Source organism: Meriones unguiculatus, chromosome 2 (genome assembly GCF_030254825.1).
Source record: "Meriones unguiculatus strain TT.TT164.6M chromosome 2, Bangor_MerUng_6.1, whole genome shotgun sequence".
In the NCBI taxonomy this organism is placed as follows: domain Eukaryota; kingdom Metazoa; phylum Chordata; class Mammalia; order Rodentia; family Muridae; genus Meriones; species Meriones unguiculatus.
The window spans coordinates 12,150,281-12,170,419 of record NC_083350.1 but is presented as its reverse complement, the minus strand read 5'-3'; the positions used below and the strand labels follow the sequence as shown (position 1 = coordinate 12,170,419).

At 43.0% G+C, this 20,139-nt stretch overlaps 1 protein-coding gene and 1 pseudogene across 3 annotated transcripts in view; one reads left to right on the top strand and one right to left on the bottom strand.

The window, feature by feature from the left end:
• Ark2n (arkadia (RNF111) N-terminal like PKA signaling regulator 2N) overlaps positions 1-17,851 on the bottom strand; it is a 109,639-nt gene extending 91,788 nt beyond the window's left edge. Inside the window, exon 1 of one of the 3 annotated variants that reach the window (XM_021645493.2) lies at positions 17,721-17,851. The gene's annotated coding sequence lies outside the window, so the exon portion shown is untranslated. Of the gene's footprint in view, positions 1-17,129; positions 17,375-17,720 lie in introns of those variants that run through there. The other 2 variants (XM_021645492.2, XM_021645495.2) reach the window with 2 other exon arrangements.
• LOC110553532 (large ribosomal subunit protein uL22-like) lies at positions 5,437-6,028 on the top strand (annotated as a pseudogene).
• Positions 17,852-20,139: the final 2,288 nt, after the last annotated feature.

The following is a 20,139-nucleotide window of genomic DNA, read 5'->3' as shown; positions in this document are numbered from 1 at the left end:
CAGAGAAGCTTCCTCTTGCCATAGATGGTAACTAATGCAGAGACTCTCAACTGAACAATGTGCAGAGTGTGAGAGACTTTGTTATCCTCAATTCTAAATGAAGACACGTCATCAAACTGCACTCCTCAGGGCTCAGGGAGCTATGTAGAAGAGGAGGTGATAAGAGTATAAGAGCCAGAGGGTATGGATCACACACACACACACACACACACACACACAGTGTCTTCTAGACACAACAGGACTAATACACAGATAAACTCACAGAGACTATGGCAGAATGCATAGAGTCAACACAGGATCAAGCCAGATGGGGTCCCAATACTGAGAGGAGGAAGTGGACATGAGCTCCCACCCCTAATCAAAAATCTATCTCCCAATGATAACTTCTTGGAATGGAGAAAGAACAGTTTTATCCAATAGAATCCACTGTTCATATAAACCACAATGAAGGGTAGGCCCCAGGTCCAGCAATAGAGAAACAACACAAACTCAATAGTATTTTTGTAGATTTTCTGTCTTATATTGCTTTGTTTAAGCATTTTTTTAATCATACCAGTCTTTTCCTTATATATATTAGGGTTTCTGATTTTTTTGGTTTTATAGGTTTTCAGTGTCTGTGTTTCTCATGCATTTTCTTTTTGGTTTTGTTTCTGTTTTTTTGTTTTGTTTTGTTTGGGTTTGTTTTGGTTTTGCCTGTTTGTTTTCTACAGAGAAAGAAAAACAAAAGGCGTGGAGTTGGATGGGTGAGGAGGAAGGGAAGGTCTAGGAGAAGAAACCATAATCAGAATACAGTCTATGAAATTTCAATCAAAAAGATATTTTAAAAAAGAAAAAAAAAAAAAGAGTTTAAAAGCCAGGAGTGGTAGTGCATGCCTTTAATCCCAGTACCACCACTACCATGACATAGACACACACAAACACACACACACACACAAACACAGAGAGAGAGAGAGAGACAGAGAGACAGAGACAGAGACAGACACAGACACAGACACAGACACATACTAAGCTAAAACTCTGAATGAAAGCTGCCATGAGGCAAATGCCAGTAATATAGTAACAGATCAAATTTTAGGCCAGGGCAAAGTAAGATGGCCAGAAATGATACTCCTACACTGAGACCATCATACTGGGTTCTACCATTAGCTGAAAGGAAAGCCAGGTAAAAACAGTAACATGTACCAACAGATCTATCAGGAAATGTCCAGGAGAGACAGGGAGATCAGTACCCAGAGAATGTGAAATCACTGCCTGACTCTTGCTTGTCTGGATGTCTTAAGTCACTATTTTATGGAGCTGAAAACATGTTGTGACTAAGGCAACTGTTACAAAGGTTTGTTATTGGAGGTTTGCTTACAATTTCAGAGGCTTAGTCTGGTATCATCATGGCAAAGGAACATGGCAGCATGGATGAAGCTACTTAGCCCCCAGTGACACACTTTCTCCAACAAGGACACACTTCCTAATCCTTCTCAAATAGTGCCACTCCCTGATGACTACGTATTCAAATATATGAGCCCATGGGGGCCATTCTTAAAAACTACCACATTAGAATTCAAATATATATCTTCTAGATGGTCTAGAAAACCTAAAAAGGCAAGCAAGCAAGCAAGCAAAGGACAGTATTGCCAACTTAGGGTCTTCATTACTTTTAGGCAAGTAGGAACTTCTAGCAAGGAAATTTCAAAATGTACAAAAGAAACCAGACATAACAGCATGGGCCTATATTCCCGGTACTGGGAGGCTGAAAAGGGGGGCCAAAAATTCAAGGCCAAGCTACAAATAAACAATGTCTTTTTTAAAATTAAAAAAAAAAAAAAAAACCTAGAGATGTAGCTCGGTGGTAGAATGCTTACCTCAAATGTGTGAAGTTCTGGGTTCAATCAGAAAAAGAATCAATTCACAGAACATCAACTCAAACTACAAATGCATATTCAAACCCCAGAGAACTATACTATACAAATTTTCTTTAAATATGCATAAAAAAAGAAAAATCAAAAAGAAGAAAGAGAAGAAAAAAAGACACAAAAAAGATATAGACAAAATAACAACATCAAAAACCCCACTTAATATCTAGAGCCTGACATCATAGAAATGAAGTAGGATTGGTGAGACGCCTCAGACGAGAGAGATGCCTGCTCCTAAACCTACTACCAAACTATGGGAGTTTGACCCCTAGGACTAACTCCAGTAAGATATCTGACCCCCACATGCCCAAGTGCCAAAACCCCTCCACACACACACAAACTAAATTTTTTAATTAAAATGTTCTTACACCTGGGCAGTGCTAGTGCACACCTTTAATCTCAGCACTTAGGAGGCATAGGCAGGCATATCTCTGTGAATTTGAGGCCAGCCTGGTCTACAGAGTGAGTTCCAGAACAGTGAGGGCTACATAGAGAAACCCTGTATGGGGAAAAAAAAAATCTTACAGATCTGATACATCACATTAATGTCTTGATGACATTAAAAAAAAAAAAAAACCTTTTAAAAAGACAGTACTGTGAGTTTCTGAGATTCTAGAGAAATAGTGTGAAGACTTCCATATACACACTTCCCCTACAAAACTGGTAAAACTCTTCAATAAAGAAACAGATTTAGGGGCTGGAGAGATGGCTCAGAGGTTAAGAACACTGGCTGTTCTTCCAAAGGTCCTGAGTTCAATTCCCAGCAACCACAAAATGGCTCACAACCATCTATAATGAGATCTGGTGCCCTCCTCTGGTGTGGAGGCATACATGCAGGCAGAATACAGTATCCATAATAAATAAAATAAAAAAAAAGAAAGAGATTTATTCTCTGAAAAGTCCTACAGGCACACAGAAAGTGAAACATATATTCAAGATATTTTGCCTATAACCCCAGCACTGGGGAAGCTAAGGCAAGAAGACCACAAGTTGATGGTGAGTTTTTGATAATTTGTTACCGGTTTGGATTTTAAAGGTTTATTTTGAGACAGGGGTGTGTGCTGCCCAGATTGGCTTTGAACCATACCTTATTTTCAACTCTTAGTCTTCCTGCCTCCACCTCCCACGTGCTGAGATTACAGACAGGCACTACTACACACACCTTTTCTATTTTAAATGACAAATATATTATTGCTTATTCTTAGGCTTTTTAAAAAGCTGTAGCCAAGTGTGGTACACGCCTCTTTAACCCCAGCACTCAGGACACAAAGGCAGGCAGCTCTTTGAGATCAAATCCAGCCTAGTCTACAGAATGAGTTTCAGGACAGCTACAAAGAGAAGCTATACAGAGAAACTCTGTCTCGAAAAAGCAAAAATAAATGATTAAGTAAACAAACAAGCAAGCTGTAATTTGGAGCTACATATGGATCCTGTAAGTAGAGCATGATGGGTTTGATTGCCAGAACATAAAAAATAAAAAATACATTGACAACTATCTTTAAAAAATTCTATTTAGGTTTTGAGATGAATTTATTAATTTTTATCACTGATCATAGCTAACCAGAAATAAATGTTCATTTCTAAGAACAGAATATATAGGTCAATGGTCAAGATATATTTAGAAAGGTGTATTTAGAACACTTTCTGACTTTCCACCCTGCTTCAAGTCTGGACCATGGTACACTAGCATCAACTTTAACCAAATATAAACATTCTAAATGTTTAGAGTTCTACAAAACATAAATTAGATTGTAATGCTTTAAAGGCAGCATTGGGATTGGGGCTGGGGCTGGGGCTCACTTGGTAGAGTGCTTGCATAGCATCACAAAAAGCCCAAGGGTGGATATCCAACACCAGATAAACTGGGTAAGTTAGGACATGCCTATAATCCCTTTCTCAAAAATAAGACTACTCTTCCTTGAGAAGCACAGTGCCCTGGGTGTATCTGTCTTCCTTCTCAGTGCTTCTCTTCCTTTAACCCTCTGGGGTAGGATCTGTACTACTATATCCTTAATAGGACAAAGCATGGTGCTACACACTCCCAAGTACTCTAGAGGCAGAGGTGCGAATGGATCTCTGCTAGTTACAGGCCAGCCTGGTCTACATTATCAAATTCCAGGCCAGCTAGGTCTACAAAGTGAGAGGAAAAAAGGAGGCAGACAAAGAATGTTAATTAAACCAACTCTGCTTTAGATCAAATAAAGAAAAGTTTGGTTTTATATTACTGAGGGCTGAAACAAAGTGCCATGCATACTAGGCAAGTGCTCTACCACTGGGCTACATACCCAGCCCCTTTTTAATTTTATTTTGAATCAAAGTTTGAGACAAACTTTGACTCCGACTTCAACCTGCAAAGCTTCTACCTCAGATTTCCCTGAAGATGGCAAATACACAACTACATTCACTAAGGTTTAAAACAGAGTCCTTTAAAATAAATTTTCCTCAGCCACAGTCTCCTTTAAAAAAATTTTAAACCTAGTGTCTGCCTACAATCTTCGTGTTTGAGAAACTAATGCAGGAGGATGAGAAGTTCAAGGCCAGCCTGAGCTTTAAAACAAGATTCTGTCTCAAATACGTAAGTCAGGGACTTAGGAGGCAGAGAAAGGAGAAACAGCGCAAATTCAAGGCCTACACAATGAACTCTTATCCAAAATCCCAATCCCTATACACACACACACACACACACACACACACACACACCCTCACTCACTTCATCATACACACAGAGTTCTCTTAAAGTATTTCTGGAAGAAAAATGCCCTTAGTGCATTCATGTTGCCTCTATAACATATCAGAGAGGAGGTGGCTTAAAAAGTTATAGCAGCTAGAAAGCCTAGTATCAAGGCTCTGACAGATCTGGTATCTGGCAAGGGTCTGCTTCCTGGTTTACAGAATGCTCCTCTTCACTGAATCCTCACATGGTGGAAGGGGCAAGCAACCTAATTCCTCTCCAGTGCCCACAGCCAATCAAGCCTGAAAGATCCTGATCTCATCTAATCTTTCTCTGGCCTCTTTTATAAAGGCACTAATCCCACTCATTCTGGCAGATTCTCTCATGACCTAATCACCTCCCAAAGCCTCACCTTACTAATACCAATGTCGGGAGTTAAGATTTCAACATGTAAATGTGGAGAAGATAAATTAAGACCATAGCAAAAGGCTTTAATTAAATACATTAAATAACTTCATTCTTTTGTAATACTTAACACAAATGGAAAGAAAACAAGTGGGGCTAAGGTAAAAAGATAAGGAGCTTAAGGCCAGCTTGGGCTACAGAAGAGTTTACCTCCATCCACACTCAAGTACTGATGGGTAAAAAGTGAACTCAGTAGATAACAACACTTGCTGATGACCGGGAGCGGTGGCACAGGTCTGTAACACCAGCACTCAGGGAGGAAGAGGCAGGCAAAGCCAGCCTGGTCTATAAAGCAAGTCCAGGATAGCCAAGACTACTCAGAGAAACCTTGTCTCCAAAAAAAAGAAAGGAAAAAAGCCTCTTCCTGAAAGTGGCCAGAGGTGATCCATGAAGATGCTTCAGTACCCTCTTGACCCAGAAAACCCTACCAAATCATGCAAATCAAGAGGTTCAAATCTCCGTATTCACTTTAAGAACACCCAGCAAACTGCCCAGGCCATCAAAGGTATGCACATCCAAAAAGCCACCAAGTATCTGAAAGATGTCACTTATTCTGGCGGTATAATGGTAGAGTCGGGAGGTGTGCCCAGGTCAAACAGTGGGGTGTCAGGTTGGTGGCCAGAAAACAGTGCTGAATTTTTGCTGCACATGCTTAAATATGCAGAGTAATGCTGAACTTAAGGGTTTAGATGTAGATTCTCTAGTCATTGAACATATCCAGGCAAACAACACACCTAAGATGCACCATTGAACCTACACCGCTCATGGCCAGACTAATCCATACATGAGCTCCCCCTACCACATTGAGATGATCCTCACTGAAAAGGAACAAATTGTTCCAAAGTCAGAAGAGGAGGTTGTACAGAAGAAAAAAATATCCCAGAAGAAACTGAAGAAACAAAAAGGATGACACAGGAATAATATAAAATAAATGGAGATAAAAGTAAAAAAGAAAAGAAAAAGCAAACAAACAAAAAAAAAAAAAACAAAAAACAAAAAAACCAAAACTTTGCTGCTCTTACAGAGAAGATGGGTTCAGTCCCCAGCCACCAAACAGCTCTTGACCACCTATGCCTCTAGTTCAGGGGTTTCCATGTCCTCTCCTGGCTTCCAGAGCACTCACGCGCATGCACACACACACAAATAAATAAAAATATATTCTAAAAATAGCTTTTTAAAAGAACTGAAACTGAATATTCTGGTTTAATTTCTCTGAGCACTGACTAACATATAAATGTGTTACTGATATAACAATACAAGGCTTTAGAAATGAATTACTTTTTCAAAACAACATCTACAAAAAATGTAATAACGTCTAGATCTATGGCTCAATTAACACAAACTATTAGTATAAATAAATACTATGCTACTTTATATACATAAATACTGCTTATTTGAGAACTTTCCCTTAAACATAAAGCCACCATTGTCTTAACAAAAAAATCCCTTGTATACTTTTAATACTATACTGAAGAAATTGTCAAGAAAACAAAACAAAACAAAAACCTAGGGCTGGCAAGATGACTCAGCAGGTAAAAGCACCTGTCACCATAAATTTAATCCCTGAGGCCACATGGTAGAGGAAAAGAACTGATTCTTACAAGTCAGGGAGGGAGAAGGTCTCTGAGCCATGAGAATGTAGCCATGAGGCCTGGCCAGGAGGAGGCCAACATGCCAAGAGGAGGAGGTCACCCATGGGGGAGTCATCATGGGAACCGGAGAGGCCAGGTGACAAGCAAGGCACATGGCTAGGAAGTAGCTAGACTAGCTTAGATGGGTTAGAATAAATCAGTATCTGCCCAATTATGGTGCTTGAAGCTTATTAATAATCGTAACAGGTCTCCGTGCTCATTATTTGGGAGCTAGAGAAGGCACTGAAAAAAAATTAATTACAACAATTTGCAAGGATTTTATGTTAGTTTTTCCACTGAGAAGCAGTAGCACATATAATATGACCTATGCAGGAACCAAAGATTAGGACTGAAAAACACCTACAAAATAGTGCAAAAAACTTTTCTCCACAGCAGATTTATCCTTCCCCAACTCTCAGAAAAAAAAAAAAAAAAAAAAAAAAAGACTAAAGAAGCTACAAATAAAACACACATACAAAAAAAAAAAAAAAAAAAGACTCCCAGCTGGAAATGGTGGAACAGGAGAAACTCATTAATGGAGCTGGACAATGACCACCAAGCTGCTAACATCACAGACAAAATAAAATATGTGCCTCTTGAGGCAAGCACTCAACATTAACTACAAAAAGAAAAACTGAACAAGAAAGAATATACATCCCAGAAATGAAACCAGATCAACTGTCTAAACAAGACATCAATTAGGAAACATGCAAGGGCCAAAAGAAAATGCTTACCACCACTACAGGAATACAACTAACAAATTCAGACTGTGAGAATTTTCAGTTTCTTCATAAATGATATGTAAAGAAAAAGAGAGGAAGTAGAGATTACTAAACAACACAAAGACCGAATCTGGTTCTTGATCTAAATAACTATAAAAACACATTTATGAAATAATGAAGAACCCTGAACACTCCCACATGACACCAGGAATTATTAACTGTATTATCCTTCAATGTGATTAACAGTTGTTTGGTATTTCTTTCCTTAAGGGAGAAACTGGCTGGGTAATGAGTGCCAAAGGATTGAAGCACGTAAAAGGAACACTAAGGTTAATAAAGTTGAATGGAGTTATCAGTAACATGCTGGATCTAGCCTAACAAGCACAGAAACATGAACTGCCAGACTGCAGCCATGAAGGCAGCCTGGCATGTCTGCCAGACAACTTTTCTATACAGATATGAGCCCTATGAACAAGCCAGCAGTGATAACAGCTGCTCAAGTCACTTCATGTGGCAGATGCTACCACTTCTAGCACACACCCGGCCCTGCACCAGGACTGTGAATAAACTAGCATCAAGTAGGAGGCCAAAGAAATTACTGACTGCAGCTAAGAAAGAAATCCTAATGCACTCACTCTAAAGCACCACTACTGTAAATCAAGAATAAGTTAAGTCTCTAGTTTGTCACAGAGATGTCCCCACTCTCAGTTTCTCTTTTCTCTGCAGGCCTGTCTTCTCACCCTTGCTCTCCTCAGGTCTGATCTCTACCCTCTTGACTCTCTGCGCCCCCTCTCCTATCTTGTTCCTTCTCTTCAGCTATTACCCCTGTCTATTCTCTCTCCCCTTTCAGGTGAGATTTTTGCAGCCCCACTTGGGTCCTCTCTATTACTTATCTTCTTTGGGTCTGTGCCTTGTAGTATGCTTACCTTGTACTATATGGCTAAAATCTACTCATAAGTGAGTACATACCAATGTGTGTCTTTCTGGGTCTGGGTGACCTCACTCAGAGAGGCTCTACCCGACAGCACTTCAAAACAGATGCTGGACTCACAGCCAAACACTGGTGGATACATAGGGAGTCTTGGGGAATAGTGGGAGGAAAGAAAAAAAGGACCCGGAAGTGACAGCAGCTCCACAAGAAAAACAACAGAGCCAGCTAACCAGGGTCCAGAGAGGTTTGCTGAGACTGAAGCATCAACCAAGGACCATGCATAAACTGGACCTAGACCCCTACAAAGATATAGCAGATAGGCAGCTTAGGCTTCAAGTGGGTACTCTAGTAAGGGAAGTGATTCTACAGTGGACACAGACTCACTTGCCAGCTTTTTGATCACTTTCCTGGTGGAACTGCCTTGACAGGCGACAGGAGAAGAGGACATGTTCAGTCCTGATGCAACTTGATGAGCTGGGGTAGAGAAAGGGAGCTCCCCTTTGAGGATAGGACTTGGAGGGGAGGAGGAAAGGGGCAACAAGGATGTAAAGTGAATAAAATAAATGAGAAAAAAAGAATCATTAGTCATTTAAAAAATAAAATTTGAAGTAAAAAAAAAAAGAAAAGAATAATTTATGATACAAGTTTTTAATTTCTCCCAAGATACTTGCTCTTGTCATTTTCTAACTTTCTCAGAAGAAAGCTAGATATTTAAAAAAGATGGGCTGCCACAAACACTGGAACCTCAGGTCCCTGAGAAAAATGAAAAAAATGATGCAAAAAAAAAAATCTATCTATCTACTATACATACCCTCAGGCCCATGGCAAGTTGTTCTTCAGATTGCAGCAGAGAAAAACAAACAGTACTTGATGATTAAATGTTACTATGTGTTTCTCAAGGTTGGAAAGATGATACAGTGGTCAAATGGCTCTTGCAGGGAGTTTAGTTTCCAGCACCCATTATAAGGAATCTCACAACTACCTCCAACTCAAGTTCCAGGGGACCCAACAACCTCTTCTGACCTCCTCAGGCACCTGGACACTCACACACACCTACAATTTTTAAAAACTACTTTTTAAAATAAAAAATAAAGGCAAGGTGGTACCTTTACTCTAAGCACACTAGGGAGGCTACAAAGCAAGTTCCAGGTCAGTAAAGGCTACACAGTGAGACCCTGCCTCAGAAAAATAAAATAAAATAAAAAGAATATCTAGGAGTGGCAATGCAGGCCTATGTGTCACAGCACTTGGGAGTAGGGGCAGAAGGATCAAGAATTCAAGACTAGCTTCAGCTAGTCTGAGTCCATCCTAAGCTATGTTAAACACCATAAAATTGTTTTCTTAAAAAAATGTTAAGCTTTTTTATCAGATGGGCATGGTAATTCATTACAGTGATCCCAGACCCAGGAAGCTGAGGCAGGAAGACTGTCTAGAGTTCAAGGCCTTCTGTCTTCCAAGTAACGGGATCACAGGTGGCATGATAACACTTGATGAAAGAATATGCTTCCATGCTAAGATAACACTAAGGCAGACAGGAAAGACACTGTTTAAAATCAACTACATGAGGTTTTTGTTCTTAACAGAGAAAGGAAAACTCCACACCCAGCTTCCCTATCCTCAATACCTTTGTCTAATTATAAGGCAGCTAACAAAATACTGACTCTAAACATCATAAAAAAAAAAGTTATTTCTAAAAATCATATGACTCCATTTAAAAATAAAATTCTGATGTCAGTGATCTTAATTCTCTAAGTCAACCATGCAAATAAAAACTTAACTTTTAGGCTGGCTAAACACAATTCTAGTTTAAACACATTCTTAGAAATAGCTGCTCTAAGACAGGAAGATAAAATCTGAGAAAATGGAAGTATCAGAAAACCAAGACAACAAATTTAAAAAAACATAAGAACAAACAAACAAACAAAAAACCACAAAGGGTTACCACAACATTTAATCTTCTGGAGATTTATACCAACAGACCATTCATAGATAAAAACTGAAAGCACAAAAAAGAAAAGGGGGGAGAAAGGGGGATAGAGAGGAATAAGGAAGGAGAGAAGAGAAGAAGAGAAGAGAAGAGGAGAAAAGCTGTTCTAGGGTTTAGGAAAAAATGGCTTAGTGGTTAAGAGAGGGCTTCCTGCTCTTCTGGAAGACCTCAGTTCAGTCCCCAGCACCCATTAATGACAGTTTACAACTGCCTGCAATTCCAGCTCCAATGGATCCAACACCCTTTTCTGGTTTCCTTGAGCAAACACAAACTGGGCACATATTTACACAAATAAACACAAATACACATAAAAATGATAAAAATAAAATATATTTTTGAAAACTGAATATAGCTACTCCAAAAATATTAAGTTTACCACTGATGCCCTCTGAACAACCACCCAAACTAATTTATTAATACATAATTGACCCATGAGGTGGTGGTGCAAGCCTTTGATCCCAGCCACTCAGGAGACAGGCAGGTGGATCTCTGTGAGTTCGAGGGCCAGTCTGGTCTACAGAGTGAGTTCCAGGACAACCAAGGCTACAGAGAAAGTCTCAAAACAACAACAACAAAAACAAACAAAACATAAACTTGAATTCAGGTGGATACACGTTGCAAAGGATTGGCAGTACATCTAAAAATAAATTTAAAAAGTTTCCAGTCACCGTAAGCTTCGAGTGCCATTGAAGAAAAATGCTGCTTTCCAAACACCTTATTGAAAATGGCTCACAATTGGCCTACAACTGTTGTGAATACTTTCCCCTTATAGCATACTTCCTCTCGCTCACATTCTAAGGCAGGAAGGAAACTTAGGAATCATCTGATTCACTAGAATCATTTCCTTAGCTAGAAATTATTTTATCTATGAACCACCTCCACCTGGCACTGAACTGTACTCAGTAAATGGGGTTTTAATTTAACCACTTTGTAAAATTCACCTACAGTCACATGAAGTAGGATTTGCTGATAAGAGTTACACTTTTCATCTAACTAAAAAAAAAAAAAAAAAAAAAAATTAAGGTAAATGTGTAAATAAAACGAAGACCGTGGTGGATTCACTCACCATGGCTGAGTGAAGAAAGTTCTTTATTTTAAGTAAAGGCATAAAAAGGAACAATGTTAAATTTACAAGAATCAAGTCAAAACCAGAAATCCCAAATACAATAACTGACCAAATCTGTCATACAGGCCAAGTATTTTAAAATCACATTAGGAACTGCCAGCTACTGTTACTATGTTTTGATAAGTCTATATGTTTTGCATGTTTCCTCTTCTAGTAGCCCAGAAACACTGAAAAGAAGAACAAGTTATTTTCTTAGCTAACCCTGCTCCTTCCTTTTACCACAAGGTCCTGTAGGCTGAGTGTGAAAACTGAGTGAACATCAATCCCACTGTTCTGAGATGCTGCCCACACAAGAAGCACTGTTTCTTTCCCTTAAGTTCAATAATGAGAGTTCTGAAAGAGTAAGTGGGTACATTTAAAGACAAAGACTGACAAAAAAAAATTTATAAAGTTTCATGACAATAGTCAAATTCAAAGCAACTAAAGAAAAACGACTATAAGGGCCAGTGAGAGGGCTCAGCAGAGGCACTCTGCCACTGTGCTGGTTGGAATGAGAGTGACCCCACAGGCTCTTATATTTGAATGCTTGGTACCTAGCTGATGGAACTGTGTGGGGAGGGATTAGGAGGTGTGGCATTGCTGGAGAAGGTGGGACACTTTGAGGTTTCAAAAGCCCACACCAGGCCCAGTCTCAGTCTCCTTGGTCCCCATCTCTGCCTTCAGCTTGTGAATCAGGATATAAGCTCTTAGCTACTGCTCCAGAGCCTGCCTCCCTGCCTGCCTTCCACCATGCTGCCTATTATGATGATCATGGACTCATCCTAAGAAACTGTAAGCATGCCTCCAATTAAATGCTCTCTCCTATAAACTGCCTTGGCCATGGTGTCTCGTCACAGCCACAGAAAAGTAACTAACAGAGCAAGCTCCAGGAGCCCACATGGTAGGAGAGAACAGACTCCTACAAGCTGTCCTTCCACCCGACCCTCAGCAGACAGACACGCTTACGAAATAAATAACCATTTTTAATTAAAAAAACTACCAAATTTCTTTAGCCTTATGTTCAAGAATCAAAGCAAAACAGAGCAAGGTTGTAATAGTTCCAGGTTACAGAGCTTTCTAGAGCACACAACACCCTGGGTACAATCCCCAGCACTGGGAGGAAAACTGAGATTAAAAAAGACCAAGACAACTGAGCGTGGTGGCACACGCCTTTAATCCCAGCACTCAGGAGGCAGAGGCAGGTAGATCTCTGTGAGTTTGAGGCCAGCCTGGTCAACAGAGTGATTCCAGGACAACCAGGACTACACAGATAAACCATGTCTCAAAAAACAAAAACAAAAAAGACTGAAGATTTTCCAAGCTAGTAAGATGGCTCAGTTGCTCAGTGGGTAAAAGAGCTCGGTGCCAAACCTAAAGAATTTCATCCCTGGAACAGACCAACATGGTAAGGAAACAAACTCTTGTGAGCTGTGCCTGCTCTCCACACATGCACTGTAGTGAACACACACACACCAACAAGTGGAAAGGAAAAATAAATCAAAGAATTCCCACCTCACCAGGTGTATAATAGTGTCTACCAGTAATTCCACCACTCTGAACGCTAAGTAGAGGGAGCCTAGGCTATAATACTCTGTCTTTAGTGAGTTTTCATTCCAACTGAGGGAGGAACGAGTCATCTTAAAAGAAAATTCACAACCCATTAGCGAACTAAGATATCTTCACTACTTGGCCCTATGTCTATCTCCCACAGCCACCCCTCTGAGAGCTCAAGGCTCAGGCCACACTAGGCAACTCAGAGCTTGCCTGGAAACGCACCTCAAACCTCAGGTTCAATCGTTGAAGTTTCTTGAGCATGCGCTATCATGGTTCTATGGAACTTCTGGCAAGTGTTAACAATCAGTTAACACTTAGGGACAAGGAAAAAGAGGCCCCACATCAAGCCAGGGTCTATACACCTTTAATCCCAGCACTGGTGGGGCAGAAGCAGGGGGATTTCTGGGAGCTTTAGGTCAACCAAGGCTACATAGTAAAACTCTGTCTCAAAAAAAACAGGTCCCACATGAATATTTTGTCTTCTTTCTCCATATCTCTTCTAGGTATCACCATTTTGCCCATTATTATGTCTATTTTCTTTTACCTACATAATTATAGTTAGTGAAGAAAAATTTGGGCCCCAACTCTTTTAAGTAATATACTAAAATCACTGAGGGAGGCAGCAGCAGGCAGATATCTATGAATTGGAAACAAGCCTGGTGTCTATAGAGCCCAGGCCAGCCAGAGCTATAGACAGGCAGGCAGGCAGACAGACAGATTGATAATCAAACAATAATAATATACTTAAATCAGTAAGCTTCAAGAGAACATATATTAACAATGTATTTTTAGCCTTTTGCATGAATTTTCAAGCACTATCAGCTCAGTAAATATAATATACTCTATAAATGATTTTCATATACGTACTTACATGTAGGAAAATGAAAGTCTAAGATAATTATTACTAAAATCACCAAATTTTAGAAACTGGTGTTTCTACAACATCCAAGCTTTATGAAGGGAGAAAAATACTCAAATTGCGCATCTGTCATGTCTAGTCATGCACATGTTTGAGCAAAATGGTAAGATCAGGGATCCCAGAAAAACAGCCTCTTGAATAATGAGTAATTCCACAAGCTCACAGAAATTATTAGTTATGTAGTAAACAGATTTATTTTTGAGATTCAGTCCCACATTATAACCTGGCTGTCCTGAATCTCACTGTGTCACCCATGTTGGCCCTGAACGGAGCAATCTCCCTGCCTCAGTTGGATGACAGATGTGAGCCATCACACCTGGCTGAGAAAAGAGAACTGCAGTGTCAATGCCAGAAATATGCACACAAAATAATTCAAAATTACTGATGTCAACACAAATACCACGAGCAAAATCTTTAAAGGCCATACACTGGACACCGAGCTCTAGCAAAGTGGTTCTCAACCTTCCTAACACTGCAACCCTTTAAGACATATTTCCTCACGTTGTGGTGACCTATAACCATGAAGTTACTCCACTGCTACTTCACAACTGTAATTTTGTTATTGTTATGAATCATAATGTAAATGTCTGATATGCCACCTCTGTGTGAGGGTTGTTCAAACCCCAAAGGAGTTAAGACTGATAGGCTGAGAGCTGCTGCTCTAGGTGAATTACATTATACTTCAAAGTTAGACTTATCTTAACATGTAGGGCTTGAATTAGTCACATGTACCATGACAGTCTCATATGAATGCGTGCAGTGTAATGCCAGGAGTAATGCACACACTTGCAATCCCAGCACTCCAGAGACAGAGGGAGAAGGACTGCCACAAATTCATGGCCAGCCTGGACCCTGTCTCTCCCTGCCACACACAAACTGAATTACTAATATCAAAATGCACTGTGAACTTAAAATGATGCTAAGGATGGCCAAGTTTCTTGTTCCAAAATCCAATTCACTTTCCACAAAGTTGAAGGGGCATCACATTAAAAAATCTGACTTATACAGCCAGCCAAGACAGTTCTGTAGGTTAAAAAGATACATGATGGAAGTAGAGAACCAACTCCCACAAACTCCTCTGTCCTCTACTTATGGAAACAACACATGCACCCAAACATAAAAATTTAATTTTTTACAAAGGAAAAAGAAATCTGAGCACAGTTGAAGCAAGAGGAATGAAACTGGCCTGCACTACAAGATGAGGCTGGACAGATGGCTCAGAGGTTAAGAGCACTGACTGTTCTTCCAAGGTCCTGAGTTCAATTCCCAGCAACGACATTGTGGCTCACAACCATCTATAATGAGATCTGGTGCCCCCTTGTGGCATATAGGCAGAATACTCTATACATAATAAATCTTTTAAAAATATAAATCTGATTAACGTGGTCCTCTAGTTACAGCTATCTTGTCACTTTTCCTTGTCTTCCAGATTCTATGCATTGAATATTGATGTTTACACCTATGTTAACAGAAAGCAGGGCATGGTGGTGAACACTTTAATCCTAGCTAGCATTTGGAAGGCTGAGGCAGGAGAATCAAGAGTTCAGAAGCAGTCACAAAACCCAGTCACACACACACACACACACAACTGGGGGTGGGGACAGAGACACAGAGTCAGACTGTAGCTTACCCTTTTAAGAATACATTATTACACAGACAGCTGTAAAGACACAGGCCTTTAATCCCAATACTTGGGAGGTAGAGGCAGACAGATGGATCTCTGAGTTCAGGTCAACCTAGTCTACCGAGCTAGTTCCAGAACAGCCTGGGCTACACAGGGAAATCCCAAAACCAAAACAACAACAATAACAGCATTACTGAGAAGCACTCTAAAGAACGTCAATTTGTAGGTTTAAAATACTTTTCCTTCTCATGTAATACAAATGAATTAAAATTTCAGTCAAATTCTTTTTAAAGTAGTATATAGGTCACTGAACTCAAGAACATCTTGGCTTCCTAAATTTAATAATTACACGTTTTGACAATCTACTCTGCACAATGCACTGTGTTTAACATTATGTTAGCGTATAAACATGCTCCTCAAAAAAGGGGGTGGGGAGGTTACTGCTGTAATTCTTCAAGATAGCAGATGACACATATCAACTGCGGGTCTCGAAACTGCTTGTTAAACCAAACAGCAATGCTCTGATTACTGGAGAAATCTAGATTGCCAGGATTAGCAAAACTACATTACAAAGTTAATAGCCTCCAACCTTAAAATATCCCAAGAGGAAAGAGTGATTCAAACGGTTAACATGCGCCTAACGACACTATACAGTAATAACCTAAGACTGACAGATCCATTTATAATTAAGCAGTCCAACCTTTACAAAGAAAGCATCATCAGCCGGACTTCCACCCAAATGGATACAAAGATTCAGATACAAAAGCTCAAACACAAAACCAAAAGCGCTGCAAGCACAAAGTGCCTGAGCGGTGAAGGATCCGGAAGGGGCTGCACGGGTTCTTTTCCTCAACCGCTAAGCCTCGACTGTGTGCTGAAGACAGGGTAATTCAAAGGTGAGAATGAATGGCATACGAATCTGACGGGCTGCTCCATAAAAGAACATACACACTATAAAAATAGTGTTTGAGATCTACGGTGAGATAATACTGGGGGGAGGGGGTACGCTGAGAATTGGGGGTAGTCCTTCATCAGGGGGTCGTCAGAATACATCTGCGTTGGCCTTTAAAGTTGACAAACTCGTGGGTCAATGTCAGAGACCCATGCACACCGATTCCGGGCATCTGCCGACCGACAGCCGCGGAAGCGGCGAGAGGACAGCGCGAAGCCCGGGGAGCCCTTCCTCGCTCCTCCAAGGCCACCGCCGGAGGGGGGCTCCCCGCGGCTCTGGTGTCCGCGCCAGCCCCCGGGACCGTCCGGGCTGGCCGCGCCGCCGCCTCGGCTGCCCCCGCGGGGCCGGGCTCCGGAAAGTTGCTCCAACACAACTCTGCGGGGCCCTGGGGGCTTCGGCCCCTCCGGCCCGCCATCCCCTCGGTGCCAGCGGCCGCGGGAGGGCACTCGGCCGGGCAAAGGACGCGAGGGTCACCCGCGGCGGGCGAGCGAGGGGTCCGGGCCGCGCCTCCGCTGTCGTGACCCCACGCTCGGACGCCGCAGAGCCCTCAGCCCGGCCCGCTCCCCCCTGCCTCGCGAGCCCCTCCCGGAACGCGAGCCCCGACCCCGCGGCCCGCCCCGCAGCCAAGGCCGCGCGGCCCCGCGCCCCTTGCGCGCCTCACCTGCGTCCCGCTGCCCGCGCCTCCTCGCCGGCCCCGCGCGCCCCGTCGGGGCACGCGCCCACCCGGGCGGCGCTGACGGGCCGCAGACTCGGGCCGCGGCGGCCTCGCCGGCCCCTCCTCCTCCGACAACTCCCAGCGGCGAGCAGCGGAGCGCGGCCCGGAGCCCCTGCAGGGGGGCAGAGTAAAGCCCGCCGCCTCCGCCGCCTCCAACACCAATTCCCTTCAGTCGTCCGCGCCGCCCCAAGAAAATGTCACCAGAGGCCGTTCCGCTCTGCGCCTCACTTCCGCCCGGAACCACAGAGCAGCGCCTGCCGGCTAGAGCGGCCGCCGCGGCGGCGGGAACCCGCGGTGCCTGGCGGGCGGCCCGGAGCCAGCTGCGCAGCGCCATCTGGCGGCGGGGACACGCGCGCGCCCTGCGCCGAGCGCGGCTCCGGAGCGCCCGCCTCCCGGGCTTTCGCGCGCGCCCTTCTCTTTCCGCAACCTCCGTCCAGTAACGTCGGTCTCGGAGGCCCGAGGTGCCGGGAACTGCAAACTAAGAACCGTGCCTTCAAGGCACGGGGCTCCGCTTCCCGAGCGCCGCCCAGTACTCACCCACTCGCGAAGCCTTCCCGAAGGAAGCTCACGATGTCCGAATCGTGGCGTCACTCCAACGTCGTGTCCGCTCCCTGCTCCTGCCACTTTCTCGCGGGAGCCAACAGCTGGGCTCCCGGGAACCGCTCGTCTCCAACACCCGCTCTAACGTCCTGTTCAAGTTTCGGCTCGGAGGACGCGGCGGGGCCTGCGGCTAGCGCGCCACCTGCTGGTGACACAGCCCTCCTCCAGGGGACCCCGCTCCGCCACCCCACGCTTCAGACGCCCAAAATTCCACCTCTGCAGCGTCACTCCCCGGCTTGGCGGCTCTCCCCGGGAAGGGTGACACACGGGGCTGGGAGTTTTGCAGACTCGTCCTTAAAATGGGGCACGTGCTGTACTCGGGACCTGGAGAGAATGGGATGCGTCTCCACTTGGCGAGAAAAGAGCTCCAGAGACCTACGCTTCCAACGCGATGTCTGACTCACTTAAAGGCAGTGCAGGCTCTGGAGAAGAAAATGATTATGATCTATACGGGGTTTTGTTGTTGTCATTTTGCTTTGGTTTGGGGTGTTTTGTTTTTTGTTTTGTTTTGTTTTTTAATTACCGGGAATTGAACTGACCCATGCAGATGCGAGGCAACTGCGCCACCCCTGAGCTACATCCTTAGACCCTGTATTTAAATAGCAGACAGGATCTCACCGTTTTCCAAACTGGTACAGTTCTGTTCTGATTTCTGGTATCGGAGTCTGGAGACAACGCACACTGAGAAAAGGGAAAGAAAAGATGGAAAACAAACGCGCCTCTGACAAGCGGCTGAGGGAAATGTATTTGGTGTCCACCACATCTCATCTTTCAGATAACTTTTCCGTGTGTCTTTTTAGCAAAGAAACCCAAATCAGCCCAGCGACTCAGGTGAAGGCTGCCTGAGACTTTCTGTTAGCGTCTGTAGAAAGAGGGTTCACAATTTCTGTTAATAAATTGCTTCTCTGTAAGACAAATAGAGAGAAAAGAAGAGAGGGAGAGAGAGAGAGAGAGAAGGGAGGGAGGGAGGGAGGGAGGGAGGGAGGGAGGGAGGGAGGGAGGGAGGGAGGGAGGGAGGGAAGGAAAGGAAGGAAGGAAGGAAGGAAGGAAGGAAGGAAGGAAGGAAGGAAGGAAGGAAGGAAGGAAGGAAAGTCTTGGTGAGATTTTTCAAAAGGAGATTTGGAAAACTTCGCAGCACAGGGCTCACACCTCCATCAACATCAGTTACCTCCTTGGACTAGGTCTCTCGGGTTCACTCAGGATTATCATTGTCATTATTTGGTAGGGGGAGGCGCAGGTAGGCTCAGAAGGCAACCCTTGGGAGTTTGTTCTCTTCCACGAGGGGCGCTGAGGATCAAAGCCAGGCTTCCAAGGCAAGCAAAGTTACTCAGTCTTCTCGCCAGCCCTCTCTCGAGAGTTTTTTTTAAATATGTTTAATTCACATAACTGTGCTACTTTTTGCGGGGTACAATGTGCCATTTCAAAACATGTATTATGTATAACGATTAGACCAGCATACTTGGCATATCCATCACCTCAGACATTTTTTGAGAGCATTTAAAATCCTCTCTACTAGCTATTTTATTCGATTACTTGTCATCCATAGCTATCCTAACCTGCTGCTGCAAAACAGTGTATGGTCTGTGCTCCTGTGAGATCAGCCCTGTAACCTCTACATGTGTCACAGGATCAGTGTTTTCACCAGCCGAAACATGCCCATCCCATGACCATCTCAGAGCAGAAATAACTTTGGCCCTGGAGTCATGGCAGTGGCACAGAACAATACAGTGATAACTAGGTCTGTTGTCAGTAAGGGGACTGTTACCACAGCCTAGTAAAAGCAGGGATGTGTCAGGACCTCTGCCAGGAGTCTAGTCATCACCCCACCCCACCCCCATTGCCACCTGATCTTGGAGATAGATAGATAGATAGATAGATAGATAGATAATATCATCCCTCACCTGTGCTCCTATAATAAATAAGCCAGTAAACTCATCGGATCACTAAGTTGAACTCAGTGAAATCAGGTGTTCTATCTGGAGTGAATAGACATTTTTCCCACATTTCCTTCAGAAAAGTTAATGCAACAGCATTTAAGTGAGAGCATGCAGAGTTTCTGTAGTTGGCCTTTAGTGCCTGACATATTCCACTTAACATCCAAAACCTCCAAGCTGCAGCAAATGGTAGATTTCATTTCAGGGCTGCACGATAGTCTTCTGTGTATCATATCCAGAGTTTATGAATAGGGCTGTATTAACATGCAAGTGCAGGTATTTCTTTGAAATACTGATGTCATTTCATATATATATATATTCTCATATATTTATATACATTCATATATATATCCTGTACACGTCATTGATTTTTTGCTAATGGTATCGGCACAAGAGCTTTCTGGTCCTAAGTGAAGTAAGAG